Below are 20,046 nucleotides of genomic sequence, written 5' to 3'. Positions count from 1 at the left end.
GCCAGAGTAGAAGTCTAACGGCCAATCAGGATATCGGAAATAACTAGCTGTGTGGATGTACCAGTAGCATCTTCCTTTGTTCTGCGGAATGTGTAGTGAATGATGGACGCATTCGGAATGGTAAAGCATTCTTCTAGAATATTGCTAATATGTAATTGCTGCTGTTGATATATATCGTGGAGGGATTCATTTAGAACCTATTTTAGTAAAACTTGCTGTGTTTGTTATGGAAAATTATGTATTGTGTGTAGCGTTCCATAGATGCTTGTTTCTAATACATAATTATGACGGTAATTTACGGTTATCTGCAGAAATAATTATACAAGGAAGCATCCACACTATTACTCACATGAATTAAATGTAGAATGTATATGAAGACTTATAATGGTTTTGTTGGGTAACATGATTTTTCATTGGTGGTTATTTGAACAAAATATTTTGTCTGTTCTTTGTATTAACATGCATAAAATTCCATGTTCCTGTTAAATCAATGATTAGAGTGTAATGTGATACTGGCCAAATTTACCATCACTGTTCATATTAATTTTCTGCACTTTATTGATTGACCTATTGTGATTAAATTATGATTATCATTGCAGATGAAGGTAAAGAAGTTTCCTAGGTATATTATGGTATTGATATTTTGGTTTTTACAATATATTTTAATTAATTACATTGTTTCCATGTTCATGATTACTGTTATATATTATTATATTTTATTGGTATAGGATTGTCAGTGTTGGTTTTGGGTGTATGTTCTTGTGGCAGTGAAACATTATTCATGTGTTCAAGAAATTCTCCTGTTTTGGAACCAGGAAAGTTGTTCATAAAATCTTACTATTATATAAATGGGTTGAAGGAATTATTTAAGTTTCTGAGAGGTTTTGCTTTGGGAGAGGGAGAGAGCCCAATTTTAACACAAAAACTGGTCACCTTGCACATTCCACACCTGAAAACTAGAAGCAGAACATGTAGCCGGCAGGTGTTCTGCAAGATTTATTTAGATGTTCGACTATAAAAGCTTTGTAATTGCGGCCTCTTCCTAATTCTCAGAAGAAATCAAGTTATGGTAATCGATAGGATTTTCTTAATTTTAGATTTCTCTTGCAATTATATATATAATTATAAATGCCATCTGTCTGACCAGGTTTCAGGAAAACATATGTGTGGCTGTTAACAAAGTAACTGTCTTAAAAGAAGGAGTAATTGTATGCTGCCATAATGAATTATTAATGTCTGCATTCTGGAATTTAAGTTTGATAATGAATTCCTTCTCTTTGCCACAAAGACATGTCCAAAGTAATATCTAGACCCTTTTCTCAACTCTGAAATTGATATCATTCCAGTTTTGTTGAGTTGTTTATGTGCATTGCATGTGAGAAGCTTAATATTATTTGATGTTATGCTAAATTCTAGATGTGCTTTCACATTAAATGTTAGCAGTAATTTATTATTATTTTAGTATAATCATCATGCAAAATGGAACATGTCAGAAGTAGGGTGTGTGTGTGAGAGAGATAGAGAGCGTGTGCGCTGAATGATTTTGTCCATAATATTAAATGACTGCAACAACAAAAAATCTTTGCACAAAGTTCCATTATGCTTGAGACAAGGGCTTGAGCACTGCTGCATGTTATGTATTGATTGTGTGCAATGGACAGGAGGGACAGGTGCAGCGAGTTCGGACAGGAATTCAAGAGAAGATGACTCAGGCGGTGCATGAAATTCAGCAGAAGCTGAATCGGTATTTGCTGTTGGATCAACAGTTTAAGACAGTTTGATGTTGACCTCCAGGATTATGTGAGTATAATGACCTTCTCAGTACACATCCTTTATATCTCTAAGTACTGTAATATTATCATTGACCTTGTTTCTTGTTTCTTTTAATAGAATGGTGGCATTATTGTAACCTGATTTTGATTGAGAATACCCTAGTTTACCTTCCAATGATAGTAACATGAAGTCTTCATTTGATTTGGAATTATTTTGTTTTTTGACTTTTTAAGAAAGCATGTCAAGTTAGAATCCTCATAGATTGACAAGAATGAAGTGTCATCGGCCTTAGTTCAAAATTTGTTTCAAAAATACATTTGATAGTGTGACTGGCTGTGGGCTGAATAGCCAGGGTTAAATTTTCTCTCAGAGAAAACACTTTTTCTCTTTGTAACATTATCGAGACCAGCTATGTTAACACACAGCATCCTATGAAATGGATACTGGTGCTATTCCTCCAGAGATAAAAGTAACGAGTTTGTGAAGCTAGCCATTTATCTCCGCTTTTGATGCAAAGTTCTAGAAATGTATGGAGCCTTTGCTCCTCATTCTCTGAGCACCTTCATGATGTGTTAGCCACAGTGACAACTTTGTTAGTTAAGATAACATTCAATGGCTTGTAAGTAATTACCTGTTTTGTGACACTTTTATGTGTGAAGAACTAGATGTAGATGGAATAATATTAAAATGGATCTTGGGGAAATTGTATTGGAGCGTATGGCTAAGTCCACACATTGTTGCAATCCAGAGGACAGACATTGACATCTTCACCACCAAGACAGTTTCAAATTTCGTAAATGTGCATGATGCTTATGGACCCCTGAATATGCTTGTGGATCACGTGGATCTTTCACATGAAGGAGAAGACTTGTTTTTAAAATAAAAAATACCAATAATTCAGCATTTATATTTTACTTGTCACAACTGTAGATCAATGATCTGCTTCACACTTAGCTGCTTTGATTCTGGGGATAGGATCCCCAACTGTTCATTGGGTATGAGGAGTGGGCCGCAGAGTTGGTCTTTCTTGACGTGGTACTGAAGAGATTCCTTGTCTTCGCCAGGAATTTAATTCCAGCCATTCAGTCTGAATCTGTCACTTGATAGAGCCATGCCAGTTCATTAATTAAATACTTATTAAGATAAAATATGAAGTTGATAAAATACCTTCAAAGAGTTGATGTGCTATACTGATGAATCAAAAATTAAAGATATATATAACTGCTTACTGAATTTCCTTGCTTTGTCTCATATTTTAAGCCTTGGCATTGCTGTAGATTGTGAACTGATTTCCAATACCTGTTACATTGCCGGACTAGAGGAGAAGGAGGAAACATACAACACAGAGTTACTCTATTCCAGTTTTTGTGCCTCTCGCTAAAAGAAATGTGCTATTACCTTGCTGAATGAGTTGGGCTCAGTTTTTACTTGTAATGGGATATTTAGAGCAGGGGTTCTCAACATTTCAGGACCTGGGGCAACATTTTCCTTTTTGTATTGACTTGTATAAATGATGCCAATTTATTGAAACTGCTGTCTGGTTCGTTAAATGTCCTACTACTTTTCATAAACAGGTTCATATATTGCTCAGTAATTTTGTTTAACAGTTTTGTTGATTTGTTACTTTTTTGGAAGACTAAGGGGGTAACATCAAGTTGGGAATAGGATGTGAGGATGGGATGTATATGGAATTGCGAAGGGAAATTTGATTTAGGATTTGCAGATTTGGGTGGGAGGCATATGTATTTCTTCCTTGTATTACAGATGAGTCTGATTAGCTCTCTAATGCTTCTGATTCTTAATTTATGAAATTCTTGGCATTGTCTAACCACTTTGTTTGGTTTCTTGATGCCTTGTTGCTCTTCATAATAGAGCGGCTTCCAGTAAGTTCTGTATTGAATGTCTTAATATTATGCTCTGTCCATCATGAATGACCAACTTTGACCACCATGTTTGAGTTATTAAATGTAACTTTAGAAATTAACATTCCAATTCATATTCACACAAATAAAACCAAATTCTTTGTAGTGACAACAGCTGTTCATTCTGTATTGAACTAAGAATTAGTAATCAGGTCTCCATTATGGTAAGGTGATGGTTTAACCATAATGTTCAAAATAGGTGTAAGATATGAGGTTTTTACAGTTGTGAAAATTTGAATAGTTGTCTAATGTGCTAAGGCACCGTAGAGCTTTTATTCTATGGCATCATAACGCAGATTAACTCTCTAAGTGTCATTTTAGGCTGGTCCTTCAGTGCAGTTAGAGGGACCTGCTTTAAGAGAGACAGAACAGAGTGAACAGATAGGAGTGTTTGATCATTTGGGAGATTCAGAATCAGGCTTTGGTACAACTAGATTTAGACTTGGTATGAATCTGGCATTTGCCGACTGCGTTAAAGAGATTTGTGGGATTGTCTTATTGAGGTGTTTCAAGTTGTAGGACTGTTTGAAAATTAAATCCTGTATCCTTGGAAGATTCTGGCTCTAGTGTCAGTAAAGAGTTGAGTACAGTGTGTCCACCAAGTCCCTCTGGGATTTTGAAAAAATATTCAAGCTCTTGCCATGTTCTGTGGAGCATGTCTGGTGGAATAGCCGATATCGCATAGTTGATACGGGTCATCAAGTCTGTTAACTGGTGTTCAGAACACATTGCTCTTGACATGACCCCACAGGAAAAAATCCAGTGGTGTTATGTCTGGTGAACATGGAGGCTAAGGCATTAGACCGTCTCTGCCGATCGATCTTCCTAGAAATGTCCTGTCTAGGTACGTGCGTACCTGCAGACCCCAATGAGGTGGAGCACCATCTTGCAGAATGACGTGTGGCTGTAAGTGCTTAATTTGTGGTATTGTGTACAGTTCCAGCATGTCCAGGTAGGTGTTCATGTTGATCGTCTGCTCTTGAAAAAAGTAGGGGCCAGTAACCTGTCTTGCATTACACCACACCACACCACACGTTCACTTTCCGACTCGCGTATGTGCTCCCTTACAACATGTGGGTTTTCAGTGCCCCATATGCACACATTATGCCTGTGAACTTTACCCGAGTCATGAAATGTTGCCTCGTCTGTGAACATGATTTTTTTCAAGAAGTCAACATCAAGGTCAATGCGGTTGAACATTTCTGCGAAATGTTGACATGCTATGCCATCACTAGGTTTCAACTGTTGCGCTAACTGAACCTTGTATGCACATAACCTCAACCTCTGATGTGGCACTTTGTGTACCGTTGAATGTGGGAGTAACACATTCACGCGAAGGTCGACGTGTGGATTTTGTAGGGCTTCCTACAAACGATTCACAGATTTTTTCCACACATTCATCGCTTACACCCGGTCTGCCACTTCTCTTGCAATCATGGACGCTACCAGTTTCTAGGATGCGCCGTTGCCATTCTCTTATAGCATTGTCACTGGGAGGTTGCTTATTGAATTGTGTGCGGTAATTTGAGTCTGGGTGACTGATTTTGTCTCAAATAATGTGCGTGTTCCTGTACAGTCGCCATTTCACGAACGACTGAGAAATGTAAAGATGGCCGCTTATGCCATCTGTTATAAAAAAACTTCCAGAGTTTCACTGTAATCTGCTGCAAACTGCATGTAGCTAGCTCAATTTGTGCGCCACAATTTTTCAAAACCTGAAGGAACTTTGTGAACACACTGTATATTATGGTCACATGGCTGTAAAACACATGAACATGACCATAACACAACGCGTGAAAGTTTGCTTCATGATAAATGTAATGTAAATGCAAAGAAAGGCCTTCACAGCTGATTAGTTTTGGAAGTATATGTAAATATCTTAGTTGATGGTGTGATCAAAATTATGTCTTGCTTATCACATCTTTGGGAAAGGAATCATTTGTTGTTGGTTTGGTTTTTGAATTTAATCTATTTTCCATTATTTTTATGCTCTTATTCTGTTTTGTATTTCACTTAACCCACGTGATTTTTCCTTTGTTTACATCTTTCGTATTAACAAGTCTCTTTGGTTTCTTTTGTTTTTTGAATGATTGTTGGTTATTGTATTGTATCTTAAGGTAAGACAGAATTATTGTGCTCAGTAGTTCATATTGTTTATAATTTGTGTTGATATTCATACTTACTCAGTATCAATTGTTAATTGGTACTAAAGAAGTGCGACAGATTAGGAAATGACAGCTATGGAGCAAGATATTGGTATGTTATGACAGTTCATCCCAAGGAAATTATGAACTTGGGCAGTAAATCAATTTTTGAAGTAAAAAAATTGTCAACTAAGACTAATCTTGAGATTGTCAAAAATTTACTTGATCTTCTGCCATAGCAGAATGGAATTTATATTCTTCCCCTTTGCTTTCTGAACAGAAATCCATGACAACAATAACATTACCATTTGCAGCGAAACATGAGTAACAGACTGGGGAGTAGGGCCCACTGTATTGTTTTGTATGGAATCCTCCTTCACATAAAATTTTCAGTCCTGAAAGACACTACATATATTATGGGTACATGGCATGGAAATGTTACCAGAAGTTAATATTAGTGGGAATTTGATATGTTGTCATCCGTGTAACCTTACCAGCAGAAGAGTGAGATGCAATAGTGTGGTACTGCATTCTCTAGTGCCAAGAATAAGAACCAAAAGGTTTTCATATATTGATGGATCTTGCATGAAAAATTAAATTCGCTGTTTGACATCTGCCTAATAGTATACAAAGCTATGCATTTGTATTCTGTTATGCGTGTTTAGATCTTGTTGCACTGGATGTACCATTTTGCCAGAATCGTTTATGGAACATTACTTTTTATTTTGGTTATTCGTGTCTTCCACAGGACTGATTAGTCTTCACATTTTGCCTTTAAGACTGTCTTATCTTGTTTTGTTCTTGCAATGAAACCCTTGTGATTTGCAGTGTACTAAAGCAATTGTTTGTCATTGTAGATTCTCCGGGTTGAGGTGTTGCTACAGAATAGGAACAGCCAGACTGGGGGAGTTGGTCACGAATAGATGAGTCACCGCTGACCCTATCTGCGGTTCGACGTACATATACGTCTGACTGTAAGCCTAATTACTACAGCCCATAAGTATGGAATGAATAACTCCTGCGTGAGGTTTGCACTGGCCTGTTGTGAAAAGAATGAGCTCTCTGACCATCTGGCAACAGCGCTACATTCCATTGAGCTGTGCCTGGGAGTCTAAATATAAATGCGTGACTTCATAGTCATCATGGCTCGCCCTTCAACAAGTCGTGACAGAGGTCCAACAAATGCAAGTTTTAAATGAAGTTTTAGAAGATGAAACTATAAGTGAATGTAGTTCGGACGTTGACAGTGTACGAGGTGCGATCGGAAAGTTTCTAGACTGCGCCTATAAAAACCCGTACACTTATCTCAGGTATTAAATTCATCCATCACCCTCGAAGTAGTTCCCCTGGGAGTGAACACAACGATCCCAGCGCCGCTGCCAAGCCTGGAAGCATCCCTGGAAGTCTTTCTTTGTCAGCCTGTCAAGCACCATCTGCGATTCTGCCTGAATCTCTTCTATCGTCTCAAATCTCCTTCCCTTTAGCTGAATTTTCATCTTTCGGAAGAGGAAGAAGTCACACGGCGAATAAGGAGGGTGCGGGATGACGGCCATATGGTGTTTGAGGCCAAAAACTGCCGAACTTTGAGGGCGATGTGCGCTGGCGCGTTGTCATGATGTGTCGCATGTGGAGTTCTTCCTTTAGAATCAACTGACAGGTCCCATAGCCTATCCCAACAATGTCGCACAAGTCGTTGATGGTACGATGTCGATCTTCGTGAATGGCCTGCCGAATCTTCGTAAAATTTTCGGGCGTTGTGCTCGAAGATGGTCGTCCAGAACGCTCATCATCATCGACAGAGGTTCGGCCATTTTTAAAACGTGAATGCCACACAAAAGTTTGTGCACGACCCATTGCGGACTCCCCAAATGCTTGCTTTAGCATTTCATAGGTTTCCGTAGCCGTTTTGGCGAGTCTTTGGCAAAATTTGATGCACACGCCTTTCTGAAATCGCAGGAGGGTCGGTGTAATGCACTACCAAAACGCCCGTAACTAAGAAACAAATGCTAATTCGATGATGCCCGCTGGCACACTGATTCACTATGAATGTAGGCAGCACCCCCTAGCGGCAGAAGCTCGTACTACATCCGGTTCGCCCGCTATGACACAGTCTGGAAACTTTCCGATCGCACCTCGTATTAGACATTGATTATACACAGTTTGTGACACCTGGAACTGACGTCGATAGTGAGAGTGACAATGGTAGTGACGAAAGACAATAAGGATTGGGAGGGGTGTCCAGTAAGTTTGTGTGGCAAAATATAGACTCATTTCCTGGTTCACGAGAAGAATTTTGTAATGTATATGGTCTCCAGTTCGACACTGCTGGACTAGATGTCGTGAGTTCATTTGAAAACATTGTTGATATAGCTCTTGTACAGTTCATTGTAGATGAAACAAACAGATATGCTCAGCAGGAAATGTCGAAAAGTGCCCACCCTTCACATTTCGCTCTAGGATTAGGAATTGGGAAGATGTTTCAGTGGACGAAATGTACGTGGTTTTAGCTGTATTTATGGTGATGGACATTGTACAAAAGCCTACACTTTGATCTTACTATGCAAAGAACCGGCTGCTGTAAACTCCGTTTTTTTCTAGACTTTACCTCTGGAAAGACTAGAGCTAATTACCAAATTTATGCATTTTGCAGGTAACAGGGAGCAAAATGAATATCAAGGACCTCCCAAACTTTGCAGTGAAGAGTAAGAAATTGACGAAAGGAGAGCACTGGTCAACACTGGAGATGTGGCAGTTCTCGCTTGGCAAGACAAGCAAGTCACCATGATATCTACATACCACAAAGATGATATGTGTGTGACCGTAAACAGAGCCAAGCGAGAAGAAACAAAGCCTGTGGTTGTTCGTGATTATAACAAAAACATGCTGGGAGTGGATCTAAAGGATCAAATGCTACAACCGTACTTGCTGGAACGAAAACGAGGAACAAAGTGGTATATAAAATTGTTCAAGAGACTACTCTATGTTGCAATACATAATGCGATGATCATATACCGCTCTCTCCCAAATAACAAAGTGACCCTGAAATTCAGAATTTCATTAGCACAAGGCCTCGTAGAAAAGCACGGTCCTGGTGTTCCGCGTCCTGTATCCGGCCGTCCGTCAGTTGAGTTGCATACTGTTTTTGAATTTTGCCTGTTTTGACATTTGGTTCAGTTATATTTTGGTGAATTGTGCTTAGTATTGAAGTTTATAAGCCTGAGCATTAGAACTTGTAGTTTCTATTAACAAAATAAAGCTAGTTCATACATAAATTGTGTATTTTTATTTCATGACACAATCAGTGGGTTAATGAGTGACCTGTATTGTAATCTGGTGTATAACAATAATGAAGCATCTGTTTCTGTGAACAGCCTTAATTAATATATAACCAACTCCCATGACCTTGGCACAGGTACAGCGTTTACACGAGATCCACAACAAGTTAGATTTCATTTTATTTTAAGCTAGTAAATGTGTCGTACATTGAAGGGAATAAATTTGTTTTATCACAGATGTAGGAAATATGAAGAATTTACCTACTACTACATGAAGTGAGAAGTGGCTGTAATAGTTCAGGTTGAGGAATTTATGCACTTTGGAGTATAGGTAAAAAGATACGTGACCTTGCTACTCCGTCTCCTTTATTCAGACTGGTTCAAAAGGAGAAGGGCACGTCCCTTCCAAAGAGGGTGATCAGCGACCAAAGATATTACATTTTACAAGGTAATAGTACCGAGATGATAAAGTTTAAACTGATAATAAATGTTCATACAATTTAATATAAACAGAAACAATGTTTAATCCTCCCCGCCCTGGTCAGTCTCGAAGGGGATGACCAGGTGAATCAGACAAGTGATTGTGTCTCCATTGGAGGTGTGGAGTATCGCTGTTCTTATCATTCCGTCCCTTCCCTGCCGTAGCTACTCTATGCGAGCCTTCTTCCATAAGTGTCTCGGTCTGAGGTCTTCCTGCAGAACATTGTCGCCTTCTCGCAGCTTGGCTGTGTTCCTCCGTGGATGACGGACTTCGTGAAAGTTCCGTAACTGCAAAAGGTAATCCTTCGTCCGCCTCCAGAAGTCATCTGCCAGCTTTTGACGCATTCTGAAATCTTTGGCCAGGTTCATCCTTGCCTGTGGTTCTGGCCCACTAGGTATTGTAGTAAACCGCTCTCCAGTGAGGAAATGTGCCAGTGTCAAGGCGTCTGAGTTTTCTCCCTCTTGTCAGATTGGTCGGGAGTTAAGGGTGGTGTTCAGTCCCTCTTCACTGATTTGCAATCGTCCTAATACCTTCCGTAGACATAGTTTGGTGGTACCAACCATCCTCCCAACCCAGCTGCTCTTGGGGGAATGAATTTCCAAGTATAATTCCACGCTGAGACAGGTATTGATGTGTTGTGGTGGCTGTGAGAACTGTCCATAATGTTGCGAGTTTTCGTTTGGCTGGGCGTTGGTGTAGATCGTGTGAGGTAGGCCGCGTCGCCCAACAAATCTGAAATGCTAAGAGGAACTTGTCAGTAGTCATGTCACAGCAAACTTCCAAGTACAAAGCCCGATTTCTGTCGCATGTGAATAGTGCTATGTAACATTTCTTTGGGGTGACCTCGAAAGGTCTGAGTGGTTTCACCCGCTCCGCTGGCAGCGGAGCCACTATTTCCTGTGCAAAGTGGTTGTGTGCCAATTTACAGGGAAGGCACGTATGCAAAATCTTCTTGATCGCCTGCAAAATTCTGAACGTATCTCTGGCAGAACTACACGAACTCATAAGTGGTGCAGTTGAATGTGCGTGTAGCGAATTAGTAGACGAACAAAGGGATGAGATCCGTCAAGGAGTATTGGATGCTGCTGTTCGTTAGTGAGTTCTGCGAATTGTAGACGACCGCCAAGGCGAATAAGTCCATCCTCCGGAAATGGATTGAAACGTGATATTTTCGATTGCGGAGGAAGTAGCACGTTCCTGTGAAGAGCTTGCAGCTCTACAGGAAAGCATTCCCTTTGAACAATTTGTATCCAGTATGTGCGTGAAGCCATGAGCTCTGACGCTGTAAGTTCCTCTGAAGATTACTCTTTCCTTCGAATATTGTGTATGAAATGAAAGATCCAAGCTGTAGTGCGCAGCAGTTTCCAGTAGGAGCTGAATTTTGAAGACTCTAGAAAACATCGAGAAGTTTCGACGTTAAGGGCGGTAACACACTAGGATGCCAACGGGAGGCCATGGCGCAGCTGCCAGCATCTCGGCCAAACTCAAATGTATTAATTTAGTAGTCATATATCGCACCTGGCATCCGTCTGGCAGCGCTTCCAACTCGGCATCGCTGCCAACCACGATGCCAAGTGAAAATGTTACTGGCATCGCTGCCACGTCCAAGGACAATTCAACAGGCCAGTCCATTGACGTCCGTGCATGAATGTGCTTGTGTGTATTTCTGTTTCTTCCAAACATGGATAATTTCGACACGGAAAGATTGATAATTGAAATTCAGTCCCGACCATCATTATGGGATTCATCTTGTATTGAATACGCAAACCGGGACTTGAAAAAAAGAAACTGGGAAGAACTTGGGCAAATATTTGGAGGAGGGGATTTATTTACAGTAGAAAAGAAAGAATTAGGTAAGAAGTGTTTCTATGGCTTTATTTGTGGGGCCGCTTTCCAATATGGCAACTTGATTTTTAATTTTTTGTTTTGTTTAGCAATGTATATATCTATATATCACAAATAATGTGAATTAAGAAGAAACCTGCTTTTATAATGTCTTATTAAATAAAGATTGTTCATGTAATATTACATGTGATTTGCAAGAACTTAAATATTTCAAATTCAATAATGTATAATGTGTATGGAGAATTTTTTACTTAATTTCTTTGTTACAGAATTGAAATTCATTGCAGGTATATAGTTTTGATAAAGGTAAATCTCATTTCCTCAAAAGTGATAAAAGTGGACATTTCTCCTTGCTAATAGCCCTTCATTTCTTGATCTCATAATGTCGATTTGTTGAACAGAGTTGTAGTAATTATTGTTTAATAAATACTGCTTTTTATTTTATAGTTACTAGCTTTCATAAACACAGCATCTGCAATGAAAATCTATAAAAATTACAGGAATATAGTAAAAGACAATACAAACAGCAGCTACTCTTCTGGACTGATGGACTTTCTCAGAATGGTATCTTGTTTTGTAAAATCATTTTCACATATAGTTAATAATTCGTCAAATGATCCTATGGATAAACGCAGATAGCTAAAGAACTTATCAGGATATTTTATTAAATCAGAGTATATTTTGCAAAACATTCCACTTGTAGGACGGTCGGCTACGAAAGGATGCACCCACATTTTCTGTTTCTTTTTTTAACTTTTGTTTCCTACGCTGCTATTACCTCTTCAACATCCATCTGTTCGCTCGACTGGCGTCGAAAGATGGCAGCTTGGCTGGCGTCTTTTTCTGGCAGCTGGACGCCATGGCATCGCTGTTGGTGACGCTGCCATGGCATCCTAGTGCGATACCGCCCTAAGAGCATGGCTAGGCTTTGCCAAAATTTGTTATTTGGAGGGGCCATTGGGACGGATGCTGCGAGAGCCAAGAAGGTCCATGCCACCATACAGCCAGTGACTTCAACTGATCTGCTGGGACTCCTCTCGATAGGTGATCCGCAGGATTGTCCTCTCCGGGGCAGTATTTCCACAGGGAGGGTGTCGTGTATGTCTGTATTTCGGTGACTCTATTGCAAACAAAGGTCTTCCACCTATTTGAGTCGCTTCTTATCCATCCCAAAGCAACAGTGGCATCTGTCCATAAGGTGGCATGCGTGATGTCAAAACCTGTCTCCTTGCAAAAGTAGTGGAGCAACCGTGCCCCCAGTAGTGCAGCTAGAAGCTCTAGTCGGGGCAGAGTTACCCTTTTCACTGGCGCAACTCTGTTCTTGCTGCAGCCTAAATGAATCACGGTGTTGTTGTTTGTCGTAGATCGTACGCATGAATCTGGAAGTTTTTTTTTATGTTGCAATCCATCGGGGTATACGGATTTCTGAGAGGTGTGGCAAGGACGACACCCATGTGCGCCAGCGTACACCAAGATCGTGTGGCAACAGCTCATCCCGCTTTAATCCACGACACCAAGTGTCTTGAAACAGTACCTTGGCACTGATGGAGTTAGGTGACAGCAGGCCGAGTGGGTCGTAAAATCTGGCAGTAGCTTGAAGGAGTTGCCGTTTGCACACGGGTTCTTCTGACAGTTTATCCGTGATGTCCTGATGACAGTAAAAGAACGGTTTCTGTGTCCCAGTACTTGCGGTTTGGTTTTGTGTTCTGTGCCTTCGTCATTCCAAATTTCTTTTAATGGATCAGAATTAGAGGCCCATTTTGCCGTAGGCAGTCGAATTTGTTCCATCAGCGCGGTGAGGTCATAGTAGATGGCAATTACGCCGTTGTCACCTTCTGCGTCGGCTACAAAGTCGTCCATGAATGTCGAATTATCTTGCTGCAGTGGGGAACTGGGACATGTGCATGGCAGGAAGTTCCCGTATTGTAGCCGAGAGTAGAAATGGGCTACAAGTCAGACCAAATGGAAGAGGTGTGAAGCGGTAAGTCATTACGTCGCTCGTTGTGCTGTATCTTCCCTCATCGTCTTGGATCACGTGGTCCCAGAACAATCTAGTCAAGCTCCTATCTTTCCGGTCTAATACCAGCTGCAGGAAAGCCTGGTTGATATCACCCAAGATAGCTATTGGGTAGAGTCTGAACCTCAGTAGTACCGCAAGTGTCTCAGGAAGCAGATTTGGGCCCATTTCTAGCGATTCATTGAGTGACGGTGCGTTGCTTTCGTGGGAGGACGCGTTGAAACAATCCTCCATTTGGTGTTTCCGCGCGGCCTGGTGCGGCAGGTAGAACATGTCCAATGCCTCGTCTGCGGGAGGAGTGACTTCCACTTGCCCCTTCGCAATATAGTCCAACATTTGAGTGTAGTATACTCGTTGAAAGTGTTCGTGTTGTCGCATATGGACCCTCTTGCCATATGTCAACCCTTCGTACATGTAATTGGGTATGACTGTATGTAGTGTTTGTTATTTCTAGTTATTATTAATAGATACCTGTAATTGTCAACATATTGTAAGGGTCAGTAAGCTACAGATGCTACAAGCCAGACTGGAGATAATGAACCATAAAAATGATAAGAAGATTGCTATACAAAAATCCGATTATACTAAGTAAGTGTGTCACCCTACGGTAAACCCCCGCACCTGTTGATGAGTATTTGCCCCTCCGGCACAGGACACACTTTTAATTCCCTTTATAAACCACTGTCTGTAAGCACCACGCGGACTACACCGGAATTCACCACCGAACGTTGCGTTCTACTCTGCATCACGCCTAATAGTTTACTGACCCGAGCTATAAACTGGTGTAACTTTGTTTCAATAAACAACAATATATTGAGCCGGGATAGCTCAGTGAGTATAGTGACTAGCTACGGGCTGGACGGCCGGGGTTCGATCCCCGACGGGGGCAGAGGATTTTTCCTCTAGCCTCTGCGTCCAGACCGGCTCTGGGGCCCACCCAGCCTCCTCTACAATGGATACCGGGATCCTTTCCCGGGGGTAAAGCCGGCCGGGGCGTGATGCTGACCACTCACCCCCATCTAGTGCCGAGGTCAAGGAAGAGAGGAGCTATACCTCCACTCACCCCAAACGCCTACACGGCGTATAGTGGGACAAACTTTACTTTTCTTACTTTATATCTACTGAGTTGCTACAAGTGAGCTTGAATTTCAATTCTTAAGTATCCAACGCACCCAATCAATAGGCTTCCGCTCAGTCTACGCTCCCGTATCCCATCACCATCCTTCGGGATACAACACGCCGTCATAATTCTGGTGTCAGGTGTGGGGTGTGACACAGCTAAGTTAGCAACGACCAGTAAATTAAATCATCTCCAAAAGTTCTACATCTCGACGACTATCATCATAAGGCATCCTGGTGGTTACAAGGAGACTGCCTGTCCAATTCGGGAAGTGTGAAGGTTGGCCCTGCACTCTCGTCTACACGTTGCCTACCGTGTCATCCATCACTGGTTACTCTTGAAAGAATCCTCGAGCTCTGACCGGAGTTTGACTACGAGGCAACATCATTACATTCTCACCCAGTCATCGAGACTAGAACTTCAGAAGAAGCCGACAGCAGATCGACTCCAAGGAACATACCCCTGGGACCGTCTGCAGCACCGCCATCTCTCGCAGGAACTTCGTGGGACGTCCCCTGTGTCTTCCGCAGCCCCGAAGAAGAAGTCCTCGGGTAAGTTGCACTCATAATCTTACTTTCCTTCGAGGTCAGCTTGTTAGGAATATCGTGTGAATGCCTAATGCTATGTATCAGGATTAAATATTATTCTTGATTTATAGCCGTGTTGCAATTGGATAATTAGAAAAGTTTTCCCTTGAGACGAAGGTTTGGCCCAAAGCGCGTACGATAGTACTGTAGGTTGAGGGTTAAGCTCTGATTTTTACTAAACCAAGTAACTAAGTGCATCTGAAATTTAGGAATTAACTGCTGAATATCATGGAGGCAGACAATAGTAGCGACATTGAATCGGTGCCCTACGAAGGCACACGATATTGTAGCATAGCGGAGGCTATGAAGTTAGTCACTTACCCTTTCGACGGTGACAAACGCAAGTTACGGGAATTTGTGGAAAATGTGGACGTAGTATTCGAACTAGTGGACCCTAGCAAACATGACATTCTCCTAAAGTTTGTGAAGGCTAAAATAACAGGAGACGCCCGATCCAAATTAATGGTTAGGGACCTGACTATCAGTTGGGATCTCGTGAAGGCAATACTAGAGGAAAACTACGCAACGAGGCGTACGTTAGATTATTATGCATGCAAAATGTTTAATGCTAGACAGAGCAAAGGTGAGAGTATTGCTTCGTGGGGGAATAAGATAGATGAATTACAAACTGACTTGAGGGAAGATGCCAGGAGGGTTTGCAAACTCGAAGAGATGCAGGGAGCCATAGGCTTAATAAACCATCTAGGAAAGGCCTGTTTCATACAAGGACTCCATAACGAACGGATTCAAACCGTAGTTCGAAGCAGAGGAGAATCAATCCTTCTCTCGCAAGCTATAGAAATTTCACTGGAAGAGGAGAGCGCTATCCTCTCCGTGAAAGAAAGATCGACCTCCGCAGCTAATGGGCCCCCCTTAAGATGTAATAAGTTGGGCCACACGGCCAACAGATGTATGAGCTCATATAGATTCCCCAATGCCGATGTAAAGGCAGTTTCAAGTTGTTTTACTTGCGGTAGTGGATCGCACAACGCAAAAGACTCCGCAAGGTCGGACATGTAGAAAGTGTGGTCGTAAAGGACACTGCTAATGTATGTAGAACCCAGAGTAAGGGCTGGATCGGGGCGGGAAACGATTGGAGGGAGGCGTCGAGCAACCCGACACCTGCCCGGCCAAACAAGTAAGGGGTTGTCCACAGTTCAGGATTAATGAATGTAAGAGGCATATAAAATCAAATCTTGACACCGTAACACTAAGGGCAGACTCAAGTAAAAGCAATCAACTAAGGCTCTTAGTTGATACAGGCGCAGAAATTTCCATTGTCAATAGTTCGACTCTGAAACCCGGATTTGACTACAAACCCGCGGAAGGAATAAAAGTAAAAGGAATTTCAAATACTATTATGAAAACCGAAGGAACCACTGTATTGAGGCTAGGCACAACAACCCATGAAACCACGCACACTTTTCATGTTATGGGAAGCGGTATTCAATTCCCGTATGATGGAATATTAGGACGTGACTTTTGGGAAAACAAGGGAGCCACTATCAGTTATTGTGATAGAGAAATAATTATGGGAGACGTTGTGATTAAATTCGACCCCAAGGAGGTAGGCAATATCACTGGACCTCAGCAAATAACAATAAAATCTAGATCAGAGAACCTTGTACAGTTACCAACCTCATCAAAAGGACAGGGAATTATAACGAAAAGGGAATTATTACCCGGAGTGTATTTAGCAGAGTCGCTTAGTGAGGAAGCTAATGGGACTTGTGTGACGAGCACTATAAACACCTTAGAGGAAGACGTCACAATCGATGCACCCAAAGTTGAATTAGAAGAAATAGATAATGACGAATCGTTTGCCCTAATATTTACAACTGCATTAATTCAGGATAACAACCGCTTGCTAGTTGACAGCTCGGTGCGAGATGAAGTGAGGGGCAGTTCACTGGTACAGCGCGTATGTGGGCTGTAGTCACCACAGCCTTCTTATAGTAAACACGCTTGCCCGGAGCCACGTGTGTTAGGGTGGTTTCTGTATCGCAGTCTGTTTCGTGGTTATTGTTAATGTTTATATTGTTATGTGTTGAAAAACTATTCTGAATTTTCCCCCTTGCTCAGCACTACCACTGCTCAGACACACGAGCCGCCACACTCAGAACAAGTTCAGAGGACTGAGAAGATTTGACTTAAAGTATGTCTTTTATCAGAAGTATCCAGTTCATGCCTGGCCAGTTCATTATCTATCTTTGGAAGGTTTCTGTGTCTTTTTTTAAACATTCCCTTAAATTTGTCGTTCATTATCATATTTATGAAATTATAGCAGCTTAAATGACTGTTATTAATTAACTAATCAGTTGAAGGGAGCACGTTACATGTGTGCAAATATACCAAGAATATGAAGCTGAGAGCAGTCATTTGATGCTAAGTTCTGAAAATATTTTATGCTTTTCCTTCATGGTTACTAGATGCTGTTCTGACTTCCTCATCGTGAACATATGTAGTTGGTCATAAAATGAAAGATACTGAAATTTAAAAATATATATATATAGTTGTAGAGATTATTACATATAGGAAGAAATTGAAAGCCCATACAGATAAAGTGGGTGAAAGGTAGCATTCATCTGCTTTGCAAAGAATTAACGAGGAAATTATGTAAAGATGATTTTGCGGCCATTGCGGCCATACACCTAATCTGAGAATACAACAAGCAAAGACATTCAAACTGTAACTTATGATGGTCCAAATAATGTATTAATGAACTGTGAAACACTTTTATTGAACGGAATAAATCTAGTTTCAATAACCTGAATGCCAACTACTCATTTCTGTTACAATATTAGTACACATTCGAAGCAAACAATTGTCAATGAGAACACAAATTTTATTTTACAGTGCAGGCCTATAGTCTTAATAATATAAATCAATGGATCATGCAATAACATAAATTTAAGGTGTGGTGTACAGCGAACAAGTTTTTACAAGAATTGAACTGAATTGAAGTCAGGTGGAAAACTTAGGATCTCTCAGCGGTGAAGATGACGATGTTCGTCTGGGATGTGGAGCTGTGGGGATTCTTACGTAGATAACCATCGTTTTGGAAGAACTTCCTGTTCTTATTTTCAAAGCTGAAGATTGTGCTTAATGACTTCTGCAAGCAGCCACAAGAATGCAATATGTAGCACAAGAGCTTTAGTAATGACATCATGAAAGCTTTGATGTAACGCTTTATGTTATTGAGTCGAAACCATCTGGCTACGAAATCAAGAAGTGTCAGCAGGAATTGACAATATATAGACTTAGTAACTGGATAATTGGGGAAGAATAAAAGTTATTCATTGGAGGGTTACAGGATTTTAAGTTGAGGATTGCAAGGGTTCAGAGAGATTCCTGTACGATGGACGGGACGTACGCTGTAACTCAGGAGCGACGCATCACAGGATCGCACCAGAGGCAGCTGTGACTGTGATGACCGAAGAGAAACCACCTGGAAGAAGCCATGGGAGCGACTTATTGATTGTGCAACTTAAATCTGGTTCCCGACCAGTCAGTGTGTAATGATGTTAATGTTAAGGGAGCCTAACTGGATCGTTTAGATATTGGGTAACATCGTGAGGAGCGAGCCACGCTGCACCCACAGTAGAGGTGTGGGATGTTGATTTTTTAAAAAAGTTACCGTTAATGTTTCTGAGAAGGCAGGCGCTTCAAACGATTTGCGACCCTCCTAGCTTTACTTCACCTCCAGAGACGTCCAGTTACCGAATGTAAGCGTTTCTTTCATCAGTTTCCCCCTCCATAAGGGTAAATATGGGTTGTGGCAGCGCTACCCGGAGCCTATGTTAACGGGGTTACATCGTTCGATCTGATGGTTTATTCCCCGAACTGGCCGAGAGATTTTTTGATTAAAATATAATTATTTTTGATAACGTTAGTTACGTTATTCAAACATCTCTTGCAATTTCGGATTGAGGTTAGCGATTCCAATCTGTAACAGCTTCGCATTTCGAAGGATACCTGATGCTTTGACTATTTTGTGATCTTCTCAGTCTTTCTACGAAAACTGCAGTGCGGTTCGTTATCATAATTGCCAAATTTCTAATTTCCCCACTATCACTGATAATCATCCGTTCTATCGCCGCATAAGAGCCACAGCGTAGGAACGAACATGCAAAACCCAGTAAATTTTCACAAGGCGACGTAAAAAACTAAACATGTTTATCGTTACTTTTATTACTGTGCGTTGGTTTCGACGAATGGACATTTAACATACAAATTGCTAATGCTGCAAAAGTTGGTCGGGGAAGGGGACTTAATTTTGTTTACTCAGACACGATATTTCCTAAGGCCGGTCCTTGTGTTCACACTGTCTCATTACACTTGTATTTTGTGGGGGAGGGGATAGAAATTTGGAGTTTTGAAACGGATAATATGTGCACCTCAAAGTTGGCTTCCTATAGCAGTACAAAAGGAATGGTATTGAAGCTACGGCTACCCAGAATACATAAGAACACATGGGAACACTGAATTACGTTCTACATGTATGTCAAACTGCAGATTATGCTGATCAAAATAATGAGCCCGAAATAAAAATAGTGTATTCTGTTACTTGTAATTCACAATTCGTTTTGTTCGTTCACATATAGTAGCGCAGATATTTAAATTTGAAATATCGACATTATTTTATGAATACCCTGTATGACACTCGTTTTCAGGCACCTGTTTGCTTTGTGTAGTGTGTGACGTGCAATATGAGCAGGTGAGAGAAGATACACAATAATAGACTACAGCCGTTATAATTAAACGCTCGTAAGTCAATATAGGATGTACATGTGTTGCGTGAAAAAATACTTCGCGTGAGGAAAACGAGAAGAGAGGACAATTAAACCGGATACAGAGGCTGCAGTACAAACAAGACGAGGGG

At 41.0% G+C, this 20,046-nt stretch overlaps 1 protein-coding gene and 1 long non-coding RNA gene across 3 annotated transcripts in view; both read left to right on the top strand.

The window, feature by feature from the left end:
- Positions 1 to 9,111, top strand: LOC110834427 (uncharacterized). Of its 2 annotated transcripts, none has more exons than XR_002544588.2 (4): positions 1 to 120; positions 1,662 to 1,800; positions 6,697 to 6,813; positions 8,490 to 9,111. It is a non-coding gene; the product is annotated as an uncharacterized LOC110834427 (long non-coding RNA). The 2 variants fall into 2 exon arrangements; XR_015535313.1 differs by having other exon boundaries at positions 6,697 to 7,023.
- A 5,009-nt stretch (positions 9,112 to 14,120) lies between these two features.
- LOC110830763 (uncharacterized) overlaps positions 14,121 to 20,046 on the top strand; it is a 19,422-nt gene continuing 13,496 nt past the window's right edge. Inside the window, exon 1 of the mRNA XM_087349618.1 lies at positions 14,121 to 15,128. The gene's annotated coding sequence lies outside the window, so the exon portion shown is untranslated. The remainder of the gene's footprint in view (positions 15,129 to 20,046) is intronic.

The sequence above is a fragment of the Zootermopsis nevadensis genome, unplaced genomic scaffold (genome assembly GCF_977971745.1).
Source record: "Zootermopsis nevadensis isolate Lab colony 2312 unplaced genomic scaffold, Znev_1.0 Znev_ptg000016l, whole genome shotgun sequence".
In the NCBI taxonomy this organism is placed as follows: Eukaryota; Metazoa; Arthropoda; class Insecta; order Blattodea; family Termopsidae; genus Zootermopsis; species Zootermopsis nevadensis.
Note: the sequence above shows the minus strand (reverse complement) of the source record. Positions and strands in the feature narration are given on the sequence as shown.